Source organism: Pituophis catenifer, unplaced genomic scaffold, assembly GCF_029215685.1.
Source record: "Pituophis catenifer annectens isolate HBS135680 unplaced genomic scaffold, rPitCat1.0.hap2 SCAF_13, whole genome shotgun sequence".
NCBI lineage: Eukaryota > Metazoa > Chordata > Lepidosauria > Squamata > Colubridae > Pituophis > Pituophis catenifer.
The window spans coordinates 25755515-25774347 of record NW_027256893.1 but is presented as its reverse complement, the minus strand read 5'-3'; positions in this window follow the sequence as shown (position 1 = coordinate 25774347).

The window sequence follows — 18833 nt, the reverse complement described above, 5'->3', positions numbered from 1 at the left end:
ATCCCCCTCTTTCTCTGGAATAGAGGCTCTCCATGGCTCACTTAGGGGGGCCGTGTTGTCCAATACTAAATTGCACTGGAGTGGGAGCAGCCTGGAGTGCCTGGTCTGGGCATCAGCATCAGCAATTAGAATTGTAAATATATTTCTGCAGATGCCTGCAAAAATATATTTAATAACAACATTTAAAAAGATAGCTTTTCCTGCATTTCTATAAATGGTCCATAAAATACACAAACCCTTTGCCTTGCTTAGCTTCAGAGGGGATGCCAAGAACCGAGATGATCTTGAGAGGTTTCTTGGTTCTTCAAAGAATTTCCAAAACTGCTTCACAGAGTCCTTGTCTGCTTATAGGAAACCCAGGTGGCTTTGCAAGCGTGGCCTGAAGAATGAGCAGCCACGGCCAGATCTCAGTGAAATAACAAGGGCTGAAGCGAATGGAACTGAAAAACCTTTAATTTTGGCCTTCATCAGCTACACAAACTCCTAAGGAGGTGTGCGATTTCCTCAGAGGAAACTGTCCATCTGTTGATCCAGGAGACAGGCAAGGGAGCAGCCAGCTGGAACCACAAGCCTCCCTTCCACCTTCTGACTCCTTACTTGTTGTTTGCAAACCATCGCCGGAACCAGTCCCTGATGTGGGGCCCTCTGGGGGCCCCCAGGCACTTCCCTGGACATTCCCTGCTCAGAACCTTGCTCAAACTGTCTTGGGCTCACCAGTCCTGCCATCCTCTCAGCCCATTTCCAGACGCAGCTAGGCTGCTGGAGGACTTGGGCCAGAGGCAATTCTGCATGTAATCCTTTCTTGGTTGGAAAATGATTACCCCAAGATGGGCAGTGTGGATGGCTCGGGGCAGCTGTGTCATATAAATTGTCAGCAATGACCATAAGCACTCAGAGAAACCATTTAATTCTTCACTCCCGCCACCGTGGGCTGATATATTCTTTCAAGGTCATTACCCAGGGCTAGACGGGTCGCATGATAAACGAGTGACAGGCCAAGGGGGGGGGGCGCCGAGTGGGCCTTACATTAATTAAACCGAAACACTACAGAGGCAGAGGGGCTGGGGGAGGGGAAGTAGAGGGCCTTTGTTTCATCTCCTGCAGAGGAAGAGGCCAGCTCCCCTCCCGGCTAGCTGGCTGGCTTTGGGCCGTGGCACTTCAGGGATTCACTGGTTCTCCTTGTTCTAAGGGGGGGGGGGCGGTCTGCCTCCAGCGAAGGGAGGTGCCCGTGGCCTCCAGCTGGTGCAATGAGCGAATGGAGCACGTCAGGGATCCAGATGCTGCCAAGAAAGACAACTTTGGTGGAAGTGGCCTGCAGACCAAACCCAGCAGCCGTCATGGGGAACAGCACAGTTGAATGTGCCAAATTCACTCCTGGAGGGCCAGATCCTCAGAGTCTACATGCTCCTGAAAATGAAGGTCCATTGTAAGTTGTAGGAAGAGCTGGAAGACCTCTGGAGAGCAGGACCAGGACCAAGAAGATCCAGTGATTCTGTGCCAATCACCCTCTCTCACCCAACCTATCTTTTCAGGCTAGTTGTGGTGAGAATAAAATTACACTCCCGGGGGTGCCAGTCATGGATTCCACACAAGAGTGCAGGGTTCGGCAGTCAGGCAAATGTAAGGAGCCAAGCCGCGGATTCTGCCCCCTGGTGGCTGGTTTCAGAAGACCCTCCTGGAACTAAAGGAGGCCCAGGCCAGGCCAGGCCTTCTGTTTACCTATAAACCATTTTGTTGAGGATAATATTCCCATCCAACCTGACTTCCTTCTGCAGGCTCCATGGGCATTCAGCCTGCCTCAGATGGAAGAGCTGGCCTGCAGCAACTAACCTCTTTTGCGTGGCACTCAGCAATGCCCCTCTGATCCACCCTTGCTCCACCAAGCCCAGCCACTTCAGATCACATTGATCCCAAGGCAGGAAATACATGGGTAATTGAAAGAGGGCCCTTCTCTGCCCACTTCTGATCTGCGCAAGCCCCTCACTCCTGGCAATCCCCCTGGCCTTCCATGGATATTTATCACTCCAGACAAACTCTCTTCTCCTCCATTTCCATAAACTGCAGCCTGGTGTGTGAGCCACACCCAGTTCAAATATCAAAACCGGAGCTTCCTTCGTTTCCTCCACCACACGAGCCAGAGAGGTTGGCAGCAGCAATAGCCATGGCTGCCAAAAGGTATGCCCAGCCATGCCAGCAGGTCAGAGGCAAAAGATGGGAATGGGGTTCCCCAGATAAAACAAAGCCCAGAAACTTAAAGGCATGCAGGGCAGGTTGACCAGGGCCCAAGCCCTCTGTCCCAGTGGCAGAACACCGTTGGGTGGGTTCTGCACAGAGGAGGCTCCCCATTTGCAGACCTCCACCAGTACAGAGCCCTGGCCTCTCTCAAGTTGGCCTTGGAATGCTCCGGTGGTCACAAGGGCTGCCCACCCTCCTCTGCCCACGACATCTGGCACTCCTGCTTCACCCTCAGTTTTCTACGAGGGAAGTGGCAGGTGCTGGCAAGTCTTGTCCTTGGACAAAGCGCAAATGAAGCAGCTGGTGAGAGGCAAGAGCTGGAAACCCTGAGACCAGCCCAAGCTGGCAAGCTCACGTGTGACTCAGGAGGGCAAAGGCCAGCTGGCAAGCCTAGGCTGCCTTCTCCTGCGGCCATTAGAGCACCTTGGATGAAAAAATTTGTCTCCCCAAAAGCCCAAATTTTGCTCAGCAACAGGCTTCTTCCTGTCCTGCTTAGCAAACGCTATTACAGAAAGGTCTGAAAACAACGGAAGGGGCATCCCAACTGCTGCTGTCCTCGGGGTTGGGTTGAGTGCCCATCCTGCAGAGATTCTGGCCCTGCTGGCCTTGTCAAAGGTGGCACCCTCTGGCGCCCTGGATGGCATGGGGCTGGCTCAGGGCATGCGGATGATTCTTGTACATCAAGCCCATGCACACAGATAGGCCACGGCAGGGCAGCTCCTGCCTGAAGCAGTGGGTTTTTCTAGGCTGCCATTCCGAGTGCCCATTCTCATGACCTTAAGGGGAGGTCCAGCTCCAGCTCCGCCAAAGGCACCATCCCATCCACCCCAGAAGCCGCCTGGCAGAGGGTGGCACAGTGCCTGCCCCACATTTCCAGAGAAGTCAATGGATAAAATGTCCAGGAGGATTTGAGGTTGATGCCTACTTGCCTCCAGGATGAAAAAGGCACCATACAGTTCCTCAAACACATGTAAACATCCCTCTCATCCCATTGGAGCGGCAGACCAGAAAGAGGGTAATAAATAGAAAATGCACTCACACACCCTGGGATGCCCAGGCCAAGCGCCTGCACGGCTGCTTCCTTCTTGGCTGCTCAGAAGATACTTGGAGTGCGGGAACTGCTCACAATCTGGCGGTGTGATCCACATACATGAGTGGTAATATGCCTGCTCCTGTTTCACTGCCTCTCCCACTGCCTCCCCCACCCCCAGCCAGCCCATTCCTCTTGTTCTCATGTTCAGTGGTTATTTTAGCTTAATGCAATGAGATCACGCGGCTCCCTTCATTAGAGAGCCTCGCCGGCCGCCTCCTGCACCTATCGTTGCTTTCAAAGGATAAGGTTTAAGAAAATCAGCTCTTCTGTGCGAATCAGGCTAAAATGGCTAAAACACCATTTCATTGTCCAAGGGGGACCAGTGAAGATCTAGCTCCAGCACAGGTCTCAGCCCTATTGGGGGGGGGGGCATTTGTGTTCCAGTTCAGGGTGCAGGAGTGGTAAAATATACGTAAGAGTTTTCTGTGTGGGTGACCAGGATTACTTGGTTAAAAGGGGGTTCCTCCTGGTGTTCCCCTTGCTTCTGAGCTCAGAAAGATGGGACTCCCAGCAGCCTCCCAGATGATCCACAGCTAAATCCCGGTGACAAAAGGGCAGCCAGCTGAAGGCTTTTGCCAACTGTGGCACGGGCTGAACGGTTCCTCGGCCGCGAGAGCGAGCAAAGGACTCCTCCCTGCACCTCTCTGCTTCTCAGCCCCAAAGCCGCCTGGCACCGCCAACGGAAATGCACGGCCCCAAAGCAGAGGTCCATCTGCTGCCCGGAGTCCCTCGGACATCTGCGGTCATCTGGACTTGAACCCTGGCCTCTCACCTCAGACCCGGGATCGCCCTCGCCCCCCCTCCTCCTCCAGGCTCCGAAGTTGCCTGGGCATAGCCCCTCCGCCCAGAGCCCCTCTGCACCTGCGGGAGGGGCGAGGGAGAAGCCGGCCAGCCAGCGAGCCCATGGCCCCGACCTCCCGGCAGGTAATGAAGGGGTCTGCTTTCAAGGTTGCGTGGCCAGGAGACAATTTGGCCTAATGAAACATTGATCAGCTGTGCTGAAGGGCGCAGAAGGAAAGCAGGAAAGCGGCTACTATTGTTCTGCCTTGGCTGCGGTTGCTGGGCGAAAACAGGAGAATTTGCTTGAAATTTCTGTCCCTCATCTAAGGGTGCTGAGGCCTAGGATGCGTCAGGCTGGGCACAAGCCTTAATGGTCTTTGCACGCGCGCCACTATCGTGCGCGTTCCCCCCCCCCCCCGCCTGCTGCTGCCGAGGGCGGCGTCCTTGGTTCTCCCTAGCAAGAGCCGCCAATCGGCGCGGCGGAGGCGGAGTGCGGGGGCTCAGGGGTGGAGGGGCAGGAAATTGCTGTGGATTGGCGGGGACCCTCGTGCCACTTGCCAAGCAACACCGCCCCGCCACGGCTCTGCCGGGCACGAGGCGCAACGGGTTAGGCATGGCGCAGTGTTCATGCTCCGCGCCCAGGGAGGGGCCGGGCGCCATTCGGCTCAAGCGCCCCAATCCCCGGGGCCGCAAGGCCAACGCCAGTCCCCAAAGGGCGCAGAAGGCAAGCAGGGAGCCTCTGGAGAGTTGGGGGTCCCCTGCTCCGGCCCCGCTCGGCCTCTCCTCGGGGAGGGCGCGCGGGTTCGTTTCCTCCCCCGCCCGGAACGTCCCGGCCGGCCTAGCCCCTGCGAGACCAGCGGCGTGGCTGGCTGCCCTGGAAACCAGGCGGCTCCCGAACAAAGGCCGCCTCCCCGTCACCTTCGCCCGGCTTTTCAAAAGAGCATCTCCCGAACACAAAGCATCAGCGGGAAATGGCAATTTTATGAATCCTAATCAATCAAAGGGCTTATTAACTCAATGTGAAGCCAGATTAAAATCTTTAATTATAAATCGTGCTAAAAGGAAAAACAAAATGTACTTATGGTACACTGAAAATTCCGGATATTAACATCGTTATTATTATCTCTGGCAATATTAGATCCCCCCCCTGCACTTGCAACGGGGCCGCCTCTTTCTCTTCCCAAAGAACAAGAGAACGGAGCAGCACCTCGTCCCTCCCTCCCTCCCTCCTTTCCTCTCAAGGCTTATTAAAATGTATTCTTTTCTATTGCACACCAGGCAGTTTGCAAGGAAGCCGGCTGGGGGCGGGGGGGGGGGCATTCAGGAAACCCCATTACAGCTGCACAGTGAGAGCGGCTGCGCTTTATTAAGGGAGGCGAGCTGAAGTTGGGGGCTGGGGGAGGGGTGATGCAATCAAATGTGAAGCATTTCTGCTAATGAAAGAGGCATGCTTGTCTGCGCAAGGCCGGATGATTGGCAGGAGTGCAGATTGGGAACCACAGGAAGGGCCTTTCCTCAAAGCCGCGGTGTGAGAAAAGGCGAGGGGTGGGGTTTTGATCAGGCGGACATTTGGGAAATGACCACAGCAAATTTAATCACAGTTGGAAGGAGGCTGGGGGGGGGGGAGGACGGGACGGGACGGGAGCGGCGCAGCGCCGGAGTCACATGTTTTATTTATCTGTTCAAAGTCACGGTCATCCCATTGTGTGACACAAACACCCCCACATTCTGTCGTTTTGGAATACAACAAAGGCCAAAGGCTTGGCCGGAACGAGCAAAGTTCAGCCTTTTCATATTCAAATCATAAAAGCAAAATGCATCCCGCATTGTGATGCTAAACCTGCATTTTCTGTGCATCTGCCTGACAGGCTGCTTGCCTTTGCCCCCATTTTTATCTCGCCTCTCTTTTTCACACGACCATTTTAAAAATATGCTATGCCCCAGTCTGGCTTCTAGCAACGGGTGAGGAAGCATCCCTGGAAACTGTCAAGAAAGGGAGCGAATCGGAAAGCCTTCCTTCCTTCCTTCCTTCCTTCCTTCCTTCCTTCCTTCCTTCCTTCCTTCCTTCTCAGAGGTGCCCATTTCTTCCAGATCTCGTGGTCAGCCAGACCAGTTGGGTCTTCCTGCCTCTCCCCCCCACACCCCTTTTAAGGTGTGAGGCAGATGGAATCGTCGTCAGCAATGCAGATTCTCCCCCCCCCGCCCCGACACACACACACACACACACACACACACACACACACACACACACACACACACACACGTTAATGCTGTGTGTACAATTTTGTATCTTCGTATCCTGAGAGCGTCGATTCCAAAATGGATCCAAATTTGATTTCGGAACAAATGTCAAAACCTTCCTGCTTTGGGGCATTTTGCCCAGCGTTCTGTGTTCCTGAGCTGCCAGCAAAGTAGTTGTTGGCTCTCTCTCCGGGTGCCCCAACCAAAGAGAAATTAAAGCACCTCACAATCCTGGAGAAGACGTGGGAAGAGAACCCCCAAGAAAAGGCTTTCCTGAGTATTTTTAGGACCCTGATTACAACAGATCCGATCCGAGCAAATTCACGCGTGCATCTTCTTTCCTCCGGAGAAAATCTCCCATTCACCGGGGTGGGTGGGGGGTGGACTTATCTGACCCGTCCTCCTTCTGGGGAATGGGGCACATTCTCTCTTCCTCTTCCTCTTCCCCACATCTTTCAACACTGCCATTGCCCGCCCACCCGGCAGCCCCTCTTCGCGTGGAAGCAGACCCCACGGGGCGGGAGGCCGAGATGGGTGATGGCTGCCTCCGACCTGTTCTTCTTTTCCTCCGGAATCGGGGCGCTGATTTGCTAAACCTGTCTTGACTTTCAGGAAATCTACTTACGCATCCAGTTTCAGTGAAATAGCAGGAGCCCTATATGTTTCTATAAAGTAAAAAAGAGCAAATCTAATAAAATAATTCTACTTAACATTATTTTAAATATCGCTGCAGAAGATCATACTATCTAAGAGGTTGAAACAGATTAAAATCCCAAGTAGAACACAGGAGGCTCAAAAAAATAATAACAAAATCGCCAGTAACATATTATCAGGATAATTCAAAGAAGCAACTAAATGTCAAAACAATAGATACACTTAATTTGTATTTTTAAAAAGCAACCCTAAAGCTTTTCTCCAGAGTTTCTTTTTGTATTTTATTTCCAGAAATGAATAATACCTTTAGAAATTATTAAAATCTTTGCCAGCATATTAAAAACTAGATTTCCTTGAATTCTGTATTATTCAAATTATATTTCAGAAAAAAATTTGAATTTCTTTTAAAAAAGAGCATTTCTCCTATGATATTTTCCTTCTCAAAAATTAATTTGAAACATAAAGTTTAGAGATGGGAATCTGTTCTGCTGATTTATCTGCACCAGTATATCCTATTTTACAATGCAAATATTTAAGAGATGATACATTTATGTGGAAAATAATATTGTTTGCAAGAGAAATAAACTTATAGGGCTGGAATAACGACTACTGATTTACAGTGGGTAGCTGGATTTATATTTGTTATAGAAAGAAAAATACCTTTTTCTGGTATTTTGAGGAAAAATGACAATGCAGACGTTTTTTCCCCAAGAAAAACAAATGAGAGAACGAGATTTTGAAAGCGCTATTTTTAAAAAAGGCCAACATATTTTAAATGGATCCTTAAAGTATTGCAAGTATTCCTAAGGAATGCATGTCCTACTGCCTCCTAAACAAAACCAGCAGGTTTTTCTCCCATTTTCACACACCTCTGGCCGAATACGTCGTCCGGAGCATCCTCCCATCCCCAGCCACCGTGGGGATAAAGGGCGCGGGGCCAGAAGGGAGGCTGGCTAAGGGTTTAATCTGGATTCATTTTGGCAGGCTAAATCTCTCCTTATTGTTATGCAAAAGTCAAGCGTTCTCCCGGTTCGGACTAAATCGTTTATCTTTATCATTTTCCTGCTCCTTGGACAGGCCGGGGGGGGTGCATTGTTTCGTTTGCCGTCCGAGGGCAATGATCCGGTCAAAAGGGCGCGGCAGCCTCGGCGGGGGGAGGGGGCTCCGGGGCCGTCAGCAAAAGATGATCCGATGGAGCCCCGATCCCAGGAAGGGCTCACCGCAGGATCAGCGGCGGGATGGCCCGGAGACCCCGTCCGTAGCGCTTACACAAGTCCGCGCGCGAACGCCGGGTCGCCAGGGACCTCTCAAGGCCGCTGGCCTGGCCGTTAAGCCCGCGGATGGAGCAGACGAGCCACTTGCCGGGCCGCCGGGACCGTGGACTTGACCGTGGCCGCCGGCTAATCCAGCTCCAGATGTCCCTGGACCGCGCCTCCCCGTCTCGCCCGCCGCCAAACAGCCAGATTAGACGGCCCGGCCGGCGCCCCCTGCGAGGGAGGCTCTTCGCATTCCAGAGGCGGCCCTCGCCGCGCGGTCAGTTCGAGGTGGGCATTTGCGCCGCCGCCACTCTTTCGCGGAGCAGGAGAAAAGGAGGCGGCGAGGTCTTCTCGCTCATTTTCTCTGGTGAAGAGAAAAAGCCAGGAACTCGTGGCGTGAACTTAATTTCGATCCAGACCCGGGGAGTGGAGAAATATGTAATAATACAAAGCTTTATAATTACTAATAATTAATAATTTAGACTTCAGAGCACCCGTTAAACCTCCCTAAGGAGACCAAAATCGAGGGTGCCTCCACCTCTTCAACCGGCATTTGCTCGAATGTGGACCCGAGTCCTCGCTCAGATCCGCTTTTCTACATTTGAATAGAGCGAAATTGCCAGGCTTTTGAAGCTGATCTCCGCTTCCCTTCGGAGAAGAAACGGGCTGTGCCTTAAAACTAGGGACCGCCTCTGTCCTGGACTCTCCCGGTCATTTCTCCCAAGCCCTCTGGATTTGCACGTTTTCTCGGAAATTGTTCTATAATTTTGTAAGCATTGAAGTGATCGACGGAAGAGCGCGTGAGACCAAAGAACGGGTGGCAATCCCTGGAAAGTACAGCCGGTCCCGCGTACCTTTGAAAGGTTAGGAAAGCATCGGCTTCGCTCTTTTCCTGCATGCGGTGAACGGATGATGCACAAAAGAAAGCGGACCCGATTTAGGAGATTAAACACATTTTTGTTCGTTTCCCGTTTTAAAAAAAGTCAGCTTTTTAAAGGAAGAAACTTGTACATTCGGTAATCTTTCCAAGTCACCCAAATTTAGGTCTGCCTTAAATATCCCACTAGCATGACACAACAGCTCAGCTTCCTCACACCTCTTTTTGTGTGCTAAAAGCGCCCTTGTTCCTAACCTGTGGCAAGAAAAATGCATTTCCCCAGACTTCAAAATATTATTTCGTTTTTCTGGTTTCCTTAAAAGCGTTATTGCTGCCCTTTAATACTTAAATTAGAAGGTTGTTGTTCTGATGTGTTCTTCATTATTAGCCCCTCTAAACGGTAATTTCAGAGGCGAGATTGTATCATTCATATCCATGCACACAAACACACCCACACAGGCCAATGTGAGATTATTATTCTGTTGTGGTCCCTGCCCCCGCATTCATGGATAGTGTGTCCCAGATGCTTCAGGCCCCAGAAATCCAGCAAAGCTGAAGGCCAGCCTAAAACGGCTGTTGCCCCGCAATTCCCTTTTCCTCTCCTCCTGGCTGCCTCGGAGGGAGCCCCTTGGGGGGAGAGGCACATCCCCTCTTTCATATTACAAAGGTGACAAAAGGATGACAAAATGGGACATTCTGACCTCAAAGTTTAACAGTATTATTGCTACAAATAAACAGCTATTTCTCTTATCACCTTTTCAGGAAACTGCAACTGAGGACCAGATGTTAGCAGCCAGAAAACTTCCTCTCTGATAGCCAAGTGGCAGCACTTTTTGCCACAGGAGCAGAAAAAGCAGAATGAGAAAACAGCCAGGCGCCCACCCCCCCCACCCCCTTTTTTTAACTGGTCTTCATAAAGTCAGGTCCAATCCTGCACTCTCTGTGACCTTCAAGCAATAGATCTGCCTCCTTGTCCATCAGGACAGAGAGCAAACGGGTCACCTAACAGTGCTTTGGAGGTTCATTAACTCCACTGCCCCAACCCTTCAAATATGTATAATCTGTAGCCTGTGTCATTTTTGTTTTGCAGGTGTATTTATATTCCTCCTCCTGCTCCTCCTCCCAACTTACAACAAAGCAAAAACATACACAGCACAACACATTAAAACAAGTTCAAATAAATAAAGCACATAAGGTGGCCTTCAAACTACACAAAATCATACCTCAGAAGAAACTGAGATTTGTAACTGATCCCAAACATCACTGATCAGAACTTCTCCAACAAAAAACATTAAAATCATGTTCAGAGTTGCAAAGATACATACGTTCAAAACAAATCCTTAAATTAAGCACACAAAAGCTGTATGAAATGAAGACCAAATTTGCAGAAATGTACATCAGCTTAACATTCACCGCCTTTTCGCTCAAAGTGCTGCATAAACTTAATAATAGCAGATTAAAAAGGAAGCTGCCATTACCCCAACCTCTCTGTTCAAGCCGCCCCATAAGCAGAGTCCTTCCACTGACCCCCAACGCCTGAATATGCCCTCCCTCCCCAGCCAAACTGAGGAACACCTTTGCTATCCCTCCTCAGACAGTCCTCTGGCCTTGGATGCCATTAAGACGGAATATGAATTGCATGACAGAATGGGTTGGAAACCGTTTGTTTCTGAAAGCGACTTTTTATTGTGGCCCAGAGATTTATGGAAAGTCACAGAAACAGGATTTGTTCTGGAGGACTTCCTACCAGGTTTCACTTTCACAAGCAAATGAAATCCCAAGTCTGGTGACATCTTAAAAGTTAACAAATACATTATGACATAAATTTTAATGAATGATAGTCTATTTCATCAGACTCAAGAATATAGGATTTACAAAAGCTCGTGGAACGATATATGCATTAATCTTCAAGGGGCTTTTGGTTAAATTTGATCATTTCTGAGCCATTTGTTGGTTTAGTGCTGCTCTGGTCCTGAAGCTGCGCCATAACTGGAAGTTCAGTTTCCCCTCTTGGGAGGGAAAATATTGTCAGACCCCTGTCACTCACACTCACTGCGCATGAGCAAAGGACAGCCCAGTGCAACTTCAGCCATGAGGCTGGGTGGAGGTCTATTCTTTAAAGCAACCTGAGATACGGGAAATGCTCAAATGCCATCCCTCATTTCAGACACACACACAAAAAAGAAACTCTACAGATATTTTATTTTCAGTGAGACAATAAAATTAAATAATGTAATATGTTACCTCAATTCATTTTTAAATATCTCCTTTGAGAAAATAGGCGGACCTCCTCCCTCAGCCAAGAGCCTTGTTGGCAAGCAAGCCTTGCTCCATCAGGCATCCCCCCCCACCCACTCTGTGCATGCAAAGCACAAAGCTGCTCAGAAGTTTTTAATGCCCCCGAAAAGGATTTCTGCTGTGATGCAACTCAAGATCATGAGCCATTTTGTTAACGGAAAGCATTATTTTTCATCGTAGTTCACGTGTCGTTAGAAACAATGGATGAGAAATGCAAGGCAAACCTCAATCTACAGGCCTAACCACAAAAGTTATTCTATGCCTTTCCGGCTGATGGAAGAAATTTGTGGATATCTGACCTCTTTACCAATTCCTCTGAATAAGGTTGTCTTAATGAACCCCGAGCCTTTCCGAAAAAGTTCCAGCTTCTCCATATGTATAGAATTCAGCTCCTCGATTTCTGTGGCACCTGGTTTTATTTCTCAAAGGCCTGCAAAGGTGAACCTCATCAGAGTGGAGTGGTCTTCCCCTTGAACCCACCCACCGCTCTGAGCAGGAAACTGTGATACAGGGCCATACTAGGAGAGAGAGTGACCCCCAAAGTACTTGTCACCTACTTAAAGGAGGCAAGTTGTGTGATATGTGGTGTGGATGTCCTGGAATGGAGCAAGGCCTGCTCATCCACCTGTCTCTAGCAGGTGCCAGGATGCTTTTCAAATATACCCTTTGCCAGGTGTGTATTCTGTACAGACATTTGTGCTGCTATGTTTTCAGCCCATGCAGCAGGAGCAGCTGACTAAAAGAAAATACAGGCAGGCAAGAGGGAGTTAAGTAAATCATGTTTTTCTTTTTTTCTTTGTCAATACGTTTAGTTCTCTTCCTGCCAAGATTCATTTCGCTCCGCTATCTTGCAAGAGACACATATGGTGCAGTGAAATTGCCATCCAAGAAAGCTTGTCCCAGCCTGTAGAGACATCATCAAATAAGATTAAAGCAAAGGGGGGAAAAAAAGATAGAACCTTTTTTTTTTTTTTTTGGTCTTGTCCTACAGAGAACATCTGATGAAAGTCAGGAAGGTCCTTGAATGCTTCTAAAGGTTTTTCTGTCTCTTCCACTCTGTTTCTCTCCCCTCTCCAGTCCGGAGTTTAATTTGCCAGCACCAGCTGCACCTGAATAGAATAACAGAGTTGGAAGGGACCTTGGAGGTCTTCTAATCCAACCCCCTGCTTAGGCAGAAAACCCTACACCACTTCAGACCAATGGTTATCCAATATCTTAAAAACTTCCAGCGTTGGAGCATCCACAACTTCTGGAGGCAAGTTGTTCCACTGATTAATTGTTCTAACTGTTAGGAAATTTCTCCTTAGTTCTAAGTTGCTTCTCTCCTTGATTAGTTTCCACCCATTGCTTCTTGCCCTGCCCTCAGGTGCTTTGGGGACCTGGTCAGCCCCTCCCTCATGCCAGAGGTACTACATCCGCTTGCATTTTAGAGGGTGGGCTTTGGAAGGAAGATCATCTCTCATTTTTAGGAATGGCCACACAGCAGTGGGCAATTCTATCCAAGAGTGAACTGTTTCCACACAGAGCAGAAAGGATTTAGTTCAGCCACAGCTGACTTTTGCTTGTGATCAATTTCCCTGTGTTGCTCCCTTGTCACCCTTGGGAGATCCAGTCCGGCAGAGCTGAGCCTACCCACCCACTCACCTAGACTCAAAAAGGGGGGGGGGTTCCTGCCTCTTCCCTGTCACTGAAAGCCTACACACCTTCTTGACAGATGGAGCTTTCTGCCCAGCGAATATTAATCTTACGGAAAGACCACAGAATGAAACAAAAGAGGAGGAAGATGGGGGGGGGGCTTATACTACCATCTACAAATATGAGGCCAAGACATTTTTCATCTGGGCAAAGGATGCTTCTCCTTTCCCTACAGCTTGTCTTCAATGGAAGAAGGCGTCAGGATATGATGGGTCTGCACAAGGGCCATGCTAAAAACAAATGGGAGGGAGCTCCGAATCTCCCCATCCCCACCAGCAGCCAGAGGGAGACCACCAGGAAACCTCAAATACCCCCCCCCACCTCATAACAGAGGCGGAGGTGAAAGTATTGTCATCTTCCCCAGTCCTCCCTGTGGCCTCCACTGGCTGAGTATCTCTGCTCCTGTAGGCCCTTCAATCTGCCCCCTGCAGAAGACTGCGTGATCTGCTAAAGCAGTTTCAGTGTTCCCTAGTTCGTATTTTAAATTTTTGCCAGAAGAAATTAAACTTATTTATTTCAATTGTAAATTGAGGTAATGGGTAGAAAGAAAAAGGGAAGGTGTGCCTGGGGTGGGGGAAAGACAGACCAAGTGACCAATCAGTGATGTTGGGTATCTCTAAGGGGGTGAAAGGAGCCAGAATTACAAGAAAGGCGAAGCCAGTGATTGGCTCAGCACTGGGGAATTAGACGGTGGGCAGGTTTACAGGCACCAAGGATGCATACCAAGCGTTGTTCTTTTTCCCCCAGTGGCTCTGAAATTCAGCTAATAATTGGCCCCACTCAAAATATCTGGGATTTGGGGGGAGGACCTCCTCGGTTTTTTGATGGTAGAAAGTGCCTGCCTCTCAAAGCATCTCCCAAATCCAAGACCAAATTGGTATTTGATGCCTTTTCTGTACAAAATCCATGACAACCGTAAGAATGGACTAATTTCACAGTAGATTTTGGCTTGGAAGCCTCTTACTTGCCTTCCCCCGTCTACCCCACCCCTCCGATCACCCCATGTCCTTTGTCAAAGCCAGGCAGTGAATGGAGAGCAGAGAGGAGGTGATGCCAGGAGGGAGGCCACACGGTGAGGACGGAGGGGCTCTCTGGCCAAAGTGAGCTACAGCATTTCCTGAAGGACGGTATTCTCAATGCAACAGCGGGGCCTCCTTTGCCCCCAGAACCCCTTACAGGAATGCTTCCCCTCCATTATTCAGTCTTGGGGATCCCTTGATTCCAGCTGTTTTCCACCCAGCTTAAATTCAGCATTTCCCAAAGAGATCCACGTAAGGCTACATTTTCTGTCACTTCCTTTGGCCACGTGAAAGCTACTGGATCAGGGAAAATTGGTCTGGGATCCTGATCCTCTGTTCAATAAGCCCCCCATGAGGAGAAGAAGAAAGAAAAATCTGTTTGTGAATGGGGAAGGTTTCTAGAAGAGACAGAGGATGCCCACCCAGGATTAGGAATGGAGGAAAGTGCTGTATTCAAGCCTCCGGATGGTTTCATCACTTCAAGTGATTAAGCCTTAGAGCAACATCAGAAAGCTAAAACAGACCAGCACCAGGGATTCCTCAAGTGGTTTTTGAATCAAATAGGAGCTAGGTTTAAAAGCTAAGCAGGGCTGGACCTACTAAATACATGGATAGGAGACCACCAGGAAACCTGTAAGCTTAAGACTAGACTGGAAAGTCAGAGGCAACCATTTGCAATCAGATGAGAACAGATCGCTTCCACAAAACAGTGAAAGTTATGAAGTTACCAGAACTCTTATCTGACTCAGGGAGAGATCATGGCCATCCTTCTTTCAAAGTTGACCATCTGATAAAGAGACCGCTGGGTGGGGGATGGGGAGTAAGAATATTCTAAGCAGAGCAACCAGCTTTTCAAACTTGTTCTTTCTCAAAATAAAATAAAGTTATGCTAGGGACATTGTATGGTTTATGTGGGGATCCTGTGCGATGTACGTCAGATTAGGCCAATTCTGTAGAACTGTTGTAGAATGGAGACATTCAGAGCAGAACTGGAGCCACCCCTGGGCTCTTTGTTTCTGCCCTGGGGGCCTCTCCCCTGCGGCCGTCCACGAGCACTGCCCTCCCCCACCCTGGGGAAGACTCTCGGCGAGGGCAAGGTCAACGGGGGCATCGCACGGAAGCTGTCGCCATGGCTTCCACCTCAGTTTCTCCACGCTTGTCAGCTGAAGGCAGGCGCTGCCACCACCTCCTGAAGGGGCTTCTCTGTGCTGTTTTACAAGGCAAATATTATCTGTTCTCATTTCCAGGGCAGCACGTTATTAAAAGCTGGTTGTAATCTTAGAAATTAAAAAGCCTTCCTCTGCTTGACATTTCATCTCATGAAGTCCCCAGGGAAGGAAAACTTCACACGCTCCTGATCTCCCTGGCTAAGAACTTAGTTTCCCCTGGCAAACCTGGCCTGGCCTAAGCCTTGCTGGCTGGTCTGCAGGGCCACGAGGTGCCTGTTCCCAATTTGCCAGTTCCAGTGGGAGGGAGGTGGCAGACCAAACCCAAAGCAGAGGCCAGCACATGGTGACCACAGAGTAACAGGTTAAAGAGGGTCCCTCGCCCTGATATTGCCTTCCAATATAGCTGCTGGAAAGTCACAAGTGGAAATGCCCAGGTTATTTTCCTGAGAATTCAGATAGACTGTTCCTGTCTAGGAGGACCCATATAGCCATCCCAGTTGATGTGTAATAGGCTTCCTCATGAAATTTTTCTTCTCTGGAGGTCTTCAAACAGAGGCCCGATAGCTCTCTCTTTCTCCACTGCACTTTAGCAGATCCTGCACCAAGGGCGAGTTGATTAGATGACCTCTGAAGTCGCTTCCAACTCCACAATTCTACAATTAAAATCCAAAGATTGGAGGCTTCACACAGAGTCCTCATTATTTGGAAATGGCAGACGTTCCATCCGACTTGGATCTTGTTCCAAGCTCTCCCCCCCCCCCACAAGGGCCAAGGCCACTAGGAGATTCACTGCATGAGGAGATCAAAAATATATTCTATTGCAACCATCTATAATTTAACACTCACTTCTCAAGGACCTGTAAGCACCCTCAAAATTATTTTGTAACAACAACAACAAATTGGTTTCAAAATCATACATTATGGATTCTGAAATTAGGTTTGCTAAAAAATCTGGATAGCAAATATCAACCTTAGAAGGTTCAACTATGGAAGAGCAAAACTTATGCTGGATGCAAACAACTGATCTTCCTCCCCGGTTCCTCATGGGCTTCCTTTATTACCCTTAATCGACATGCTTAACAAAAACAAAGCAATCACTGCCCGTGAAAATGCCTGGGAACACAATCGCAAAGCTGCTGTGGGTTTTGGATCAGGCAGGAAGGACCCCTGTGGCCAACTCCCCCAGCTGGCCTGGATTTGCAAGGACGTCTCTGCATTTCCTCATCAAACCCAGCCCTACTTGTTGCCCGGCCCTTCCCCAAAAGGGTTAACCCCACCCTCCAGACCATGGCCAGCTCACCCCCTTCTGCCATAGGCAGTGCTCTTGGGTTGCCTTTTGTTTCAATATGGCCTGCGTTACAATCCACATGCAGCAGGAACATTTGTCTTTCACACACAAGATAAACACAACTGACATTTTGTGAAAGTAGACGAGGGGACGGCTACTGATGAGCAAAGCTTAAGTGTTTTTCTGAATGCCCTTTTATTTTATTATCACTTCACAAGGAACATATTTCCCTTTTTTTGGGAAAAACCTTTAAATAAGGTTTTAAACGAGATAGAAAATTATATCCCTGCTATCAGGAAACCCATAAATTCCAAATGCAACCCTTATTTGGGATGAGCCATTAAAGTGATTTGCTCTGTTAGCCACTCCTACTTAAAAGTCATTTAAAATTTATTAAATATGATAAAAACTCAAATCTAAACTTTGTTTTAAGCTGCTTGGATTGGTTAAATCCATTCTGCTTTTCAGACAAGTACATTTTTAATTAATGGGGAAATGTAAATTGATTAAAACTACCTGTCGTTTTCAATGATTTGGTTGTATATATAAGCCTTTTTTTTAAAAAAAAAAAAAGGAAGAACAACTTGCAAGCCATTAAGATATTTTAATATAATCCCCACAAAAAAAACATACAGAACCATGTTTGCTCTATTTTATGCAGGCTTTTTCCTGAAAGGAAAATAAAACAGAATGGAATTTAACAGTTTGAAGATTTTAATTATGGAAATTCTAAATAAATATAGATTGGCTCACCTTCCCTTTCTGAGTTCAACTATAAATGGGTTTTGGTCTTCTCAAAAGAAATGTATGGAGATAAATTCTATATACGTATGACATAATTTAGAAGTAATGAATGAAGTTATTTTTAAGAACAGTACTTATTTCTAGTTTAATGAATATTGTCTGAAAATAAATGTTAATGGCTTAATGGTTTTTAGCCTCTTTTGATGCTATTTAGACTAAAACCTTGAAAAATAGCATTTGCAAAGCAACTATTAAATAGTTCTCATCTTAAATTTTAATGACAATTAAAATATCTTCAGAGTGAATAAAAAAACAAATGTTAAATTTCAGTGGAAAGAAGTGGAAAAATAATTTCCAGATCTTATTTGGATAAAGAACAAGAACAAAATTAGGATTGATTAAAAAGCAAGCAAATTGTATAGAATCTTCAATGGGCATATCCATTTGTCATCTGGAATGTTTAAAACTTTCTGTTTATCTCAACTTTGGTTATGCCATTATTTCTGTGTATTCAGCTGTGTAGTCATTTAAAATGAGCTTCACACGCATCTCTTTTATATATATATATATTTTAACAAAAACATAAAACACATCTTTTCAAAACGAAACTTTTGCTCTGGTCACATATTAAAGCAAATCATGAACAAATCTTATTTTTCAATTAACACAACTAAATATTTTAAACAAATATTTCCCTCAAATCTGTCTATGTAACTATGCCATTATCCCCAAAAACCCGTTACTTAAATCTTAAATCCTAACGAATTATCAATCCATTTTTCTCTTTCATTTGCTTAGATGGATACACGCATCTCTTTTATGGAACAGCCACGCAGGCTTACTGACATGCAGGCTCTCAGTACTGCACCACAATTATTGTTTTTTAAAAAGGAGAAATTAGAGCTATCAGGACTGCAAACATCTAGATAGCCACTAAATGGCAGCATAGAAAGTCCAAAAATTATTTGCTACCATCTAGTGGCTGTCCAGAACTTTGCAATCCAAAGCAAATGGGCAAATAAAGGCCATGTTATTCTCCAATCTAGGTTAACTGCATTGGCAAAATAGAAAAATGCTGGCTCCACTATAATTCCAAAGTACAGATTGTCCAAGCCCAAAATTTCAAGCCCAGTGGCATAAGGGATTCTATTGTGAGTAGAGGAATGAAGTACTCTTCTTGTGAAGTACCTCTGGACCTGCATTTGCCACCAGCAAGATTGGCCAGGATGTTCTCGAATAGGTCTCCAAATTGTTGGAGGTGTGGACACAAACAAGGGACATTCTACCACATGTGGTGGACTTGTCCTAAGATTAGGAAATTTTGGGACAAGATTAAAAAATGGCTGGATGAAATAACAGGGCAGAAGATAGAAAGAAAGCCGGAACTGTTTCTCCTGGGTATTCTGGAAGGGAAAATGCAGAAAAGTATACATATTACACATACTAACAGCAAGTAGAATTGTGATAGCACAAAATTAGAAACA